The sequence below is a fragment of the Haemaphysalis longicornis genome, unplaced genomic scaffold, assembly GCF_048455015.1.
Source record: "Haemaphysalis longicornis isolate Haplotype H1 unplaced genomic scaffold, Haemaphysalis longicornis Haplotype H1 scaffold_253, whole genome shotgun sequence".
Classification (NCBI taxonomy): Eukaryota; Metazoa; Arthropoda; class Arachnida; order Ixodida; family Ixodidae; genus Haemaphysalis; species Haemaphysalis longicornis.
The window spans coordinates 135,558-147,237 of record NW_027526316.1 but is presented as its reverse complement, the minus strand read 5'-3'; positions in this window follow the sequence as shown (position 1 = coordinate 147,237).

Genomic DNA, 11,680 nt, shown 5'->3' with positions numbered 1-11,680 from the left:
GGAGGTAGTTTTTGACGGAAGGAGTATTGCGTCCGGAAAATCACGTGTTACTGTGCGGCAGACCTACACGGTGGAAATAATTGGGGAACCGTCAATGTCCGGTTACAAGTTTGTCGAGACTTCGAACGCAGGAGAGTAGTAGGTATGGCCAGAACAATTGGAAACCATTGAAACAACTCGGTGTCTGCGTTGTTAAAGCTGCACCTACGCCGCCGCTCCATTGGCCCTGCCCTCTATCTAGAAAAGTTCATTCCAAGATCGCATTGATGTTTCATACACAGGTCGCATAATTTTGGTTGTACTCCGCCGTGTTCGCACCCAAAAAACCTTGATATTGCAGTTTTCTTAGCAACCATGCAGGAACACTGTGTTAGATTAAATTGTAGCACATAACTTTTTCCTGCCCGTATGTTTTGTTTTAGAAACAACAAAAAAAATCTAAAATGCCCGTTTTGTTTTAAACTGCCTTAGACCACTTATTGCTCTGTTCTTACATCGGGTTCCCCTGGAACTCCGGCATCTGGTCTTTCCATATGTAGAGCCATGTCGGTGGCAATTCACGGGAAGCTTTTGTGATCCAGCGGCAAAGTTACCCTGAAGAAAGTTATAAACAGTGTTCGTTACTTTTTAAGCTTAAACTCACGATCCCTAGTGTACGTGTTGGGAATATTCAGAAAGTTAATGTACGTTTCGTGATAAGAATTCAGCATTCCAAAAAGCAATTTCTGTGCATACACTTGAAAGGGGCTTAGCGACGCCATTTTCTGAATACATTTTCCACGTCCACAGAACTTCTTTAAACGTATTTCAAGGCATTTTATTGGCTAATTTATTTGAGAAAAAACAAAATAATGCGCATCGTTCCATTGAATGCTAACAACGCTCGACTATTTAAAAGACAATGTTTGACCAAATAACGCTTTTCACACTTTTCATATCGTCGCACTTTAACAGTGATCCGTGAATGAACCCTCGCGTTGCATGCACGTGTACAGGCCCGCGCAGAAGTAAACAGAGCACGGGAGCGGTGGCCGAACTGCATCGGTGCGGCGCGTATGGGCACCGTCCCCACCTGATATGCTTATTCGCCGTTCTGCTGCCGTGTCAAACTTCTCTTGATGGTTGTCAAAGCCAGCGCTGGGCTATAGAGGGGTGCTTGTTGCTCTGCTGTTCGCAGGCATCAGCGGCGACCGAATTCGCCGCTGTTCAGCGGGACCAAGTTACGTGCTCTCGGAAACGTGCCTTGTGGTGGGCTGTACACGGACGGATAAAATTTTAGGGCGCCTCGCTCTGTGATAGCATGTCTTTGCGATATAATTCATTGTAATACGACAACAAAATCGGCCTGGACAATATATAAAGCACAATCACAGAAACGTTTGTTTTGCGTAAAAAAAATCCCGCTTCCAACAGTGCTGTTTTTTATTTTGGGTTTCTCCCAAGTTATTGCTGCCACTCACTTCAGGTCTGTTCTGAAGAAAGGAAAATGCAAAATTCTCATGCGGTGGAAATTCTCTGTGTTAAAGAACGCTATAAAAAGGATATCTACAATTATTGCCTTCTATTCCAGCAGCCCTTATATACCGCATATTTATTGTCACAATAAAAGCGGCTTGTATTATTTTTAACGAGCGCCTTCTATCAGTTGAGAAAAAGTTACAGCTTTGAAGTAAACCCTTTGTCGCTGTTATGTCGATGGTTAAGTAAAGAAAATATTAATTAGCTAATGCTTCGACAAAGTTAATAAAAATTCAGTGCCATTGCAATCTGTGAAGAAGGGTAACCAGCGGAGCCGTAGTGCGTAATGTTATAGTCGTCTTAGCGGCTAATTGCCATATAATTTATTTCCCGACAGATCCGGTAAAGCAAGAGTTACAGCCGTGTTCTGTAACCAAACCTCCTCCGTGTATGGATAGCCGACAGTAATTCTGTATCGTTTACAACTTCACTGTTAACTCAATAACACCAAATTTGGAGGCGCGTTTTGTAACCATAGTCCCCCGACGCTTCCATTCAACCATCACGAGAGCATCCTAGCCCTGCTGGGCTAGGTCCCGCTTCCAATTACGGTTCTCAGTCGGCCCGCGATCGACTGCTCTCATACAATGAAATCACCGATCATCCCAGTCTCTCCCGGCGCCGCTATCCCCCTTGACCACACATCCCTCACCAGCGCCCGTGGTGAGCCCTCTAGACCACTTCCAGCGTCATTCGTTCACTCCTCCACAAGGTCCATCCCTTTCAGTTCCCTCCCCCTAACTATCCCCTGGGTGACTCCCTTGACATGCAACCTCACTCTCACTCACACCATGTAACCTGTCCTCTCAAGCCTCATCCTATCCTCCTCCCCCCCCCCCCCCCCAATCTGCTGCATGGAGCAGTGGGACGACGCGCTATGAAACTCGCCAATCACAAACAGCGGTGTATTACTTAATTAAGGTTGACCGAGCCGCCACAGCGCTGGCGGCGGCCTGCCACAACGCCTTCCTAAGCCAACTTGCTCGGAATATAGAGCGATTTTTCTCTTTCTCCCTCATTAAATGGTCATGCTTCACGGCGCAGCAGCTAACGTGGGAAAGCAAGCCTACAAAGACCAAGATTACACTGATGTTCTGAAAGTCGGCTTCACCTTTAAGCGCGAATTCATTGTTCTCAGACATTTCTTTAGGAGACTATAAGCCATCTTCTAGAAAATATGGAGGCCGCAGGACCACTTCTAGGTTTTTATAAATTTTTTCGTCACTGGGATCCGGTTTTTCCGGGCGAAAAAACCTGCTGCGTAAGGAGCGTGGCGCGATACCACAACCGACTCACTCAGAGTCCAGCTTTAGAACAACTACGCTGTTAAAAACACCTTGTCTAACTTACTCTGTAGCAGCGCGAAACATGTTTCAATTAGGCCCATATTTCCGAGGGTGCGTGAACAGAAATGGACAACGTCCCAAGCATTGACGGTTCTGGATAACTTTGCTTTGGGTAGGTACACACAAGGCCACACGATAAAGGTTACCATTGCGTTTTAGTAACTAATTTGGGGAGTTTATTTTCCAATAATATTTGCAGTTTTTGGAGTTCTTCATATCTTTCTTTTTGTTTTAACATTATTGATCTATATTTTTACGCACTATCACTGGTTAGTGACGTCACAACTGGGTTCACGAACACTAACGACGTCATCTACAAGCACACACCAGCTTTTGTAGGCGCCGTTGATTGTCACCGTATGCCTTCGTTGCGTATCTCGCCACTAGGCGTGTGCACGAGTCCGTTTCCTTTCCAGGACATCGTCTTCGGTGGGTGGTGCTCAATTTGCTTAGCATGGGGTTTTATAAACGATTTACGACGCAATCATTCACGTTAACGGGACTTGAGCACACCGCTTTGAAGCTGGTTTTGGGTTGTAGCTTCATGTAGTACTGTGCCTGCGAATGTGAATGGGGCGTAATGCAGCTTCTTTATGCACGTGCGGCGCGGATTTACCTCCTTGCTCCTCTCATAAGCTGTTGGAATCAGACAAAGCGCCAGCGTTCTCTTCCTCCTTGGAGCCCGCTTTGATGGGTGCGAATTTGAATGACTGCGTACTTCTGTTCCTATACTTGGGGACAACTTTCTGTTGCAATGGAGACAAAGCTACGGGAGGGGGGGCGAAGTGGCCGGCCGAACCACGACATTTCGCTGTGCAGTTGGAAGTAGTTCTACAAACATTATTAAATGCGCATAACCTATGCAATACAAAAATATATATTTCTTTTTTTCTAGCCTTGCTTTGACAATGCGAATAAATCTCCAGAATATAATCGCCAGTAAGCGTTACTGTTTTTAAATTATCGGTTTTGTTGATTGCGGAAATTACCACTCTGGCACGACGGTTCTCTTAAAAAAAATGGCGTCTTCATCGACAGCAGGTACTTTTCCGTCCGATAGCCCGGAGTTAATTCGCCTCAAAGGATTTCAAAAAGCTTCACAACCAAAAGCTGTCAAACCAGACCAAGCAAGTTGTCTGCAACGTATATGCCCAAGTGAGACTGAAGCAACGAGGACTCTCCGTCGTTTCCGCATTTCGTTCGGTTAGCCAGCTTACCGGCGTAGGCGAGCGTACGGTCGCACGGCTCAAGAATGAGGTTTTGCGTGGCACCCTGAAGTCCCCAAAGCGCAAAAGGCTTCGTTTGTCGACTGGGAAACCGCCTGCAGTTACAGGACAGACAAGAGTACAGCCGTACGACAGCTTCACCCTTGCTGCTCTCCGACGGAAAGTGCATCAGTACTTCATTCGCGACGAGGCGCCAACTGCAGAAAAGATCCCCAGCGATGTGACCAGCGACCCCGACATGGGGCTGCCGAAGCTGAGTGTCAGAACGATGCGTCGGCTTCTGAATGACATTGGATTTGCTTTTCGGAAGCGAAAACGTAACTCTGCGCTTCTGGAAAGGAATGACATCATCGTGTGGCGGCGGAAATATCTGCGGACTCTTCGAGAAATGCGAAAGCAGAAACGGTACGTGTTTTCGATTTGGTGGACGGATAGATAAACATCAATTCCTGCGATTAAAATAAAAATTTCGTATGTAACATTATTCGACAGTTGAAATGTAACAAGAAAAAATAACGATGGAAGTTCTCGTACAGCCAAATATTTTATTTCTGAGAGGTACGTATCAACACCGCTCCACATGCATACTGGCATTCACTTTATATTTTTCATGGCGTTTTAAATGCGAATGCACTTTATAAGTGACCCTGAATTCCGGTGACCGCCGTCCGTCCACATAGCAACAGCTGCGGGTGCGCGCGCTCCTCGTCTTCCTTGGCAACGGGGGGAGATGGGCGCGCGCTGCCTGGCCGCTGACATGGCACATACCCACGTGGGGGATTGGCCAGGAATCGGGCGTGAGAAGGGCTAATGCACCCGCTTAAAGGAGTACTGACACGAAATTTCAAAGCTGAGATCTGCTCTAGCAATCAAGTACAACGACAACACAAATAGGTGTCTGTGCATGGCACATACCCACGTGGGGGATTGGCCAGGAATCGGGCGTGAGAAGGGCTAATGCACCCGCCTAAAGGAGTACTGACACGAAATTTCAAAGCTGAGATCCGCTCTAGCAATCAAGTACAACGACAACACAAATAGGTGTCTGTGAATAAATGCATCTTTCTTTCTTTGTAGTTGTGTGTGTGTGTGTGTGATCTCTCTTTCGCGAACATTACCGAACCGCGCAAATTCAACTCATGCATTCGCACTTTCACATTCTTCCCCTCGGGGAAATGCGGGGAAATTTTTCTGTATCCCTGCCTCTTGTTCGTATTTTCCATGCTATTCTGGTTCAGCAAGTGAAGGGACAAGTATGCATCGACATGTTGTACTAATGAATGGATAGCACTCAGTGAGTGGATTTCGTTAGCCATGTGGGTGGTGTACGTTCTGTGAACATTTTTTATTTTGGTATTTTGCGGTGCCACCAAAAACTAAACATACCTGCCTTCGTAGTAGAATGATGTTAGGTGCAAGCAATAAGTGCCTTCTCTGTCTTTACTAACCATTCTCCCCAAAGAAAAACTGACACCTATTCCCTTCATTTTCGCAAGACTATATACTACCTCGACGAGACTTGGGTCAATGCTGGGCGCACCAAGGGCACGGTGTGGGAGGACACCACTGTGTCATCCCGTGAAGATGCCTTTCGCAAGGGTCTAACTACTGGGCTTCGTGCACCAACACGCAAAGGTGGTCGGCTCATCGTCCTTCATGCTGGAAGTGAGAAGGGCTTTGTGGACGGGGCATGTCTCATTTTCCGTGCGTCAAAGAGTGCTTCCACTGACTACCACAGTGAAATGGATGGCCCACGCTTTGAGAAGTGGTTCGCAGAACAACTTCTACCCAACATTGAGCCACGCAGTGTTATTGTCATGGACAATGCTCCATACCACAGTGTTCGGGCCGAAAAGCTGCCCTTGACGTCGTGGCGCAAGGCCGACATTCAGTCTTGGTTCACTGCAAAAACCATCCCGGAGCGTGATGACCAGTTGAAACACGAGCTCCTTCGGCTGGTTAATGAGAACAAACACAAGTTTTTTGGATACCGGATTGAAGCCCTGGCCAGAGTTGCTGGTCATGACATTGTTCGGCTTCCTCCTTACCACTGTAAATTCAACCCTATTGAAATGGTGTGCAGCCAGGTTAAGGGGTATATTGTTGCCAACAACACTTCATTCACTCTCGCCTGACGTTGAACAACTACTCATCGAAGCCATCGCCCTCGTGGCTCGCGAAAACTGGGTCCGCGACTGCGCTCATGTGTATCGTCTTGAGAAAGAGGCCTGGGAGAGGGATGGTGCAATCGACACCAGATTCGACAACGTCGTGATTCCGCTAGGTTCCGACTCCAGCAGCTCTAGTGACTGCAGTGACAGCGAAATGAGCGGCGTAGAGGAACTGTGATGAAACCGGTGTGCGCTGACTTATGTGGTGGTGGTCGTGTGTGGCGCTGACAAGGTGCTTTGTTTACGGTTGTGGTGACCGGAACATTCGAAGCACGCTCGGTTGGTGCTGCTTTTTCGTGGCAACTTACAGAGCCCCCTGTTTAACTTTCTGATGCCCAGTAGCTTGGAAGTACGCTTTGTAGGTTATGTGGTGCTGGCCTTGTGTGGCATGTGACGAGGAACTTTGTTTTCCTTTCTGTTGTTTTCCTTTCCTTTCCTTTGTTTTCCTTTCCTTTCTGTTGTTTTCCTTTCCTTTCCTTGGAAGTACGCTCTGTTGGTTTAGGTGGGGCTGCTTGTGTGCAACAACTTACAGGACACCTTGTTTACTTTTCTGATGCCCCGCAACTTGGGAGGTAGCTGCTCATACAGTGGTGGATTTGTGCAGCACCAGGCAACCATTTGGAGTGGTTGTTGCTTGTTGTCAGTGTGCGAATTAGGCTTCAGGTTGTCGGTCGTGGCTGGCAGCTAAGATGCACTTGCTGTACCTTTGTCATGCATAAAATGAAACCTGACGACGAACGCTGGTAGCAAGCAGTGAGGAATGGCACGTCACCCAGAAGAAATGCAATGGGAAAATTTGATTACAACCCAAGAGGTTGTAAACAGCCTCTGCAAACAGCAGTTACCTGTGCATGACATGACAAGACTGGAAGAATTACTTTACAAGAACTGCGAGATGGTAATGATATCCAGAAATGCATTGTTGCGTTGTCTATCATATGTAATTATTTCAGTCATCTGAAAAAAATATACTACCATCAGTTGCGCATTGTAAGTGAGGTAATCATTTGTACTCACTTGCTCATGTTTTGTCGGTCTTTTCGACTACAGAGGGTAGATTGCTGAAGTAAAAGACCATGTCTGGCTCAAATAATTTCTTTTAAATGCGTATTTACAGGGTTAAATGGCGAGGAGTAATACGAATCGTCAATGCCTCACTTCCAAATGTGGAAACGCTGTGGGTTTCCTTGCTACCAGCCTTAGCCCGTTATCGCTGTTTTATGGGTTATTAGATGCGACGCTCAGAGCATCTCTTGTCGGCGGCCGTGTCTTTCCTGCGTGCGTCCGTTGTTGTTAGCGTGCGTCCGTTGTTGTCCGCGTGCGTCCGTTGTTGTCCGCAGCCACTCTCCCCGTCTCCTCTCCGGTAGTGAACACTCTCTCGTGAGGGGCATTGGCTTGGCTTGGCTTGGCTTGGCTTGGCTTGGCTTGTCTTAGATTGGATTGGATTGGATTGGATTGGATTTGAATTGGATTGGATTAAAGTGGATTGTGTTAGATTGTGTTGCGTCATAGCCGCGGCACTCCCTCCGCGGTCTCCTCTCCTTCGGGCGCGCTGCGCATATAACCGGTGCGCCGCTCTCTGGCGGCCTTTCGGTCGACGGTTGCGATCCGTTTGCGCTTGAACCCCCTCAGCGTCGCATCACACCAGGGTTGCCGCGAGGGGAGGTGGGCGTAATTTTTTTTTTAGAAAATCTACACTTAAGAGCTCTATATTCGTGATCTGGGTGAATGAAACTATCGATTTAGTGCTACCTCTATGTTGTCTTTACAGTCCATTACAGCCCTTTACAAAAAAATATAATTCACAAAATTACTGGATAACAGTGTTCAAGCAGAGAAAAGCCCTAACCTTTTTCGGGAAATACCGGGAAATGCCTTATGGGTGTAATTCTTCCCGTTGCCTCATCATGCTCCTGTTCTCACAATACGTGTGTGTCACTGCAGGAGCGGATGTTGTAACCCATTTAATGATCGAGATCCCCCAAGTTGAAATATTGTTGATTTTCGGCGTGTAGAAGGCACGAAATGCGCTAAAATATTTATTTCGCTTGATCAGTGCATCTGGCAGTAGGTTGCGAGTATAATTGTTACTAAAATATTTCGTAGACCAAGAAAAATGTGCGGATAAAAGCTATTTTTTCTGTCTATGCTCTCTGATGACTGGAAAATGTCCATCCCAGATCACCCTCACGAACGAGAACGTGGTGGAGTTGCTGGAGGCGGCCGACATGCTACTGATGGAGGCAGCGCGACAGCGGTGCCTCAGCCACCTCCTTCGAAGCATGGGCGTAGATAACTGCCTATCTTTGGCTGCACTGGCTCAGACATATGCGCATTGTGTGGCCTTCAGGAACACCATGATGCTTTTCGTGCATGAGAACTTTGCCAAGGCGAGTACAGCACTGCAGAACCTGCACCTTAATAGTGTGCGTACTGCTAGTGAAAGTACTCAGGATATTACCAGTTAGCGGAAGAGCCCTTTCTTACCAAAGAGTGAGACTTTAAAACTCAATTGTGCAAAAGCTTGACCACTCTTTTATGTTACCGGCACTTCAAGGTTCTAATTTCATAAAAACCGTACATAAAAATTTATCAAAAGTGCTCTGTTAAAAGTTAACCCCACATTTAAAGCAGAAAGCACTGCTTACAGGGTTGCTGAAGAGCGTTTCAAAAAACCTTTGTTGGGGCACTACTTTAGTTTCCCTCATGCTTCATTCTCACAACATGTTTATTTCATGTGTAAATACACACAAAGCACCTTCTTTCGGCAAAACAAACGACACTTGCCCGAAGGCGCGATCAGAGCTCTGGGTGACTTTAGCGATTGGCCGGCAGTGACGACTTCGTACTCGGAAGTGCGGATGCGGCGGTGACCACTCTCCCTAAGGAACTCATAATGTTTCCCTCGGGATACTAGTCAAAAAGATTTCTGAGAAATGGAAGCCGTATAAAATCTTTCCTTGATATGGGGGAGCATCCGGGACACAAACACAACAAGTTCACTCGCGATGAGCTTTAGAAAGGGATTTTCCGCAATTATTCCCGGCAAACTTCTGTTTCTCCGATATGAGATGTTCGCTTTCACTATTCGTAGCGCAATTTTTCAACCCACCATCATTTACAACTTGGTTTTTACATTCGGACAGGCCGATTTCAGCTGTGGGGAACGGTCTGTGCCTATTCATGCGCGCAGGCAGCAGCGCTGCGGCAACCGGTCGTCGCTTGGCGCACAGATGCTGGTGCCGGGTTGCTCCGTGGCCGGTCAGTGTTGAGAATGTTAGCCCTTGCATTGCGGCAGATGCGCAGTTTTTAGAGTAGGGGTACCAAGCTTTGCCTTCCTTAAAGATTAGGAAAACCGAAACGCACCACGCTCGCTGACGACGAATTTTTAAAGAGAGTCTTTCCTAACAGCTCGCAGCCGGCTTGGGTTGCTCAGATCGGCTCGGATGCTGAAAACATTAGGACTAGGGTCGGTATCAAGGCAATAATTGGTTGTGCTGCTCTCACTACAGTTGCGAATGACAATCGATAACACAGTTTTTCACCAGACTCTTCTGGCCTTTCTCTCATGTGGAACTTTATTTTCACGGTTATTGCCAGTTTAGTGATCGGTGCTCCGTGGACTCACGCGTGCAGGTAGCGTCATCCTTCGGCTCCTCGCCTCATCACTCGCTCGGGAAGTTGCTGGCGGTGAGTCGCTCACGTGCCTCCGCGGCCGGTCGACGTAGAGAAGTGTAGGCTTAAAATCGTGGCACCAGTTTCATCACCCTTTCGAAATCCCTTCGGATAAGAATCCCTAGCACAATGTTTAAGCGGACTATCACCAAATCTTACTTACGTATAAGTTCCTTTTCGCGATTGCTTTGATTCTGGACAGCAGCGACGAGCGGTTTCTGCAACTACATGCGCAGGTTCGAGCCACTTCGTGGGCTGTATGGGCATGATCGGTCGGCGTATGGGCGGAGCACTTTTACGCGCAGAAAATGCTTCACGCTTTCCAACTAAATTCATATCTTGCTAACGACTCGCGAAATCTACATACTTAGAGAATTAAACTGTCGCCGTAGCCCGCAAAGTTGATAGAAACACGGGCAAGACGTTTACGTACCCGAAAGCAATTGCGGTCCCCTCAATTCTCAAATAGACCGGAAGTTTGAGGCACTTCCGCATTTGTTTGAGCCTGTCCCTTGGCGCAAGAAGAGCCGAGTACCCACAGAAAAAATTCTGCCCACACGATTGTTGGTGGAGGCAATGCAGTAGTCACGAGAGCCCGCGTAGGATATGTCTAGTATGTCGGAGTCGTTTTAGGTAATCACTTAAGAACACAATACCATTGTGGCTAAAAGCGACACAGAGGCAACTCAATACCATAAAGGTTAACGTTTAGACCACACGCCTGCTTCATCGGGTAGTTTGCCTAGAAAACTCGAAAACAGCGACGCGGCGCCGCACTTCGCTAGCCCTCTTTCGAATATTATATTGTCACGAAGACAAGGACAATGCAGTTGTGTTGAATGAGGAACACGTTTATTGGAGCGAACTTGTGCTCCCCTAACAACTCAAAAGAATACAGAGGCGGCGAAGCAGCGGTCAACAAAGGGACTTGCACAGGCGAGTGTCGTCGAATCGAATGCCCCGGCGTCTGCACTGCAGGCTTTTTATCTTTTGGCGCGCGTGGTTCTCGAAACGTCGATTCGCATCGAGAACATAGTAGATCCAAGAAGATTATTCTGGGATGTTCACGTTAGATCGGAATGCTCTCCCTATCTGAACAGATAACACATGCGGCACAAAAAGAAAGAATGGAACACGCGCTTCCCTTGGCGCAGAGATAACACAGACCGGCGCAGCCGGGCGGTAAAAGCAAAACACAAATAAACAAACCCAATGTATGGTTCGCGGCATTACCCCCCACCTCTAAGAGTGCATCGACCCGATGCTAACATAAGCGACAGTCCGAACAAATGAAAATAAAAGTTCGTCATCGTCCGTAGAAAGGTTTTAAGTGGACCACGTGGATGACTTCAGGCCGCGTGCGTCGTCGTGATGTGCCGGAGTCACCATCGGGGATCACTTCGTAGGTAAGCTGGCCAACACGTCGTAGAATCTGGTAGGGTCCGAAATACCGTCGCAGGAGCTTCTCACTGAGTCCGCGTCGTCGGATGGGAGTCCAAACCCACACACGATCCCCTGGTTGGTACTCGGCGTCTCGGCGTCGGAGGTTGTAGCGGCCCGCATCCACCAGCTGCTGGTCCGTTATACGAACTCGAGCGAGCTGGCGGGCCTCCTCCGCACGTTGAAGATATCCGTGGACGTCGGCGTTGAGGTCGTCGTCTTCTACGTGCGGAAGCATGGCGTCGAGCATCGTAGTCGGTCTTCTACCGTAGACAAGCTCGAACGGCGTCAGCTGTGTCGTCTC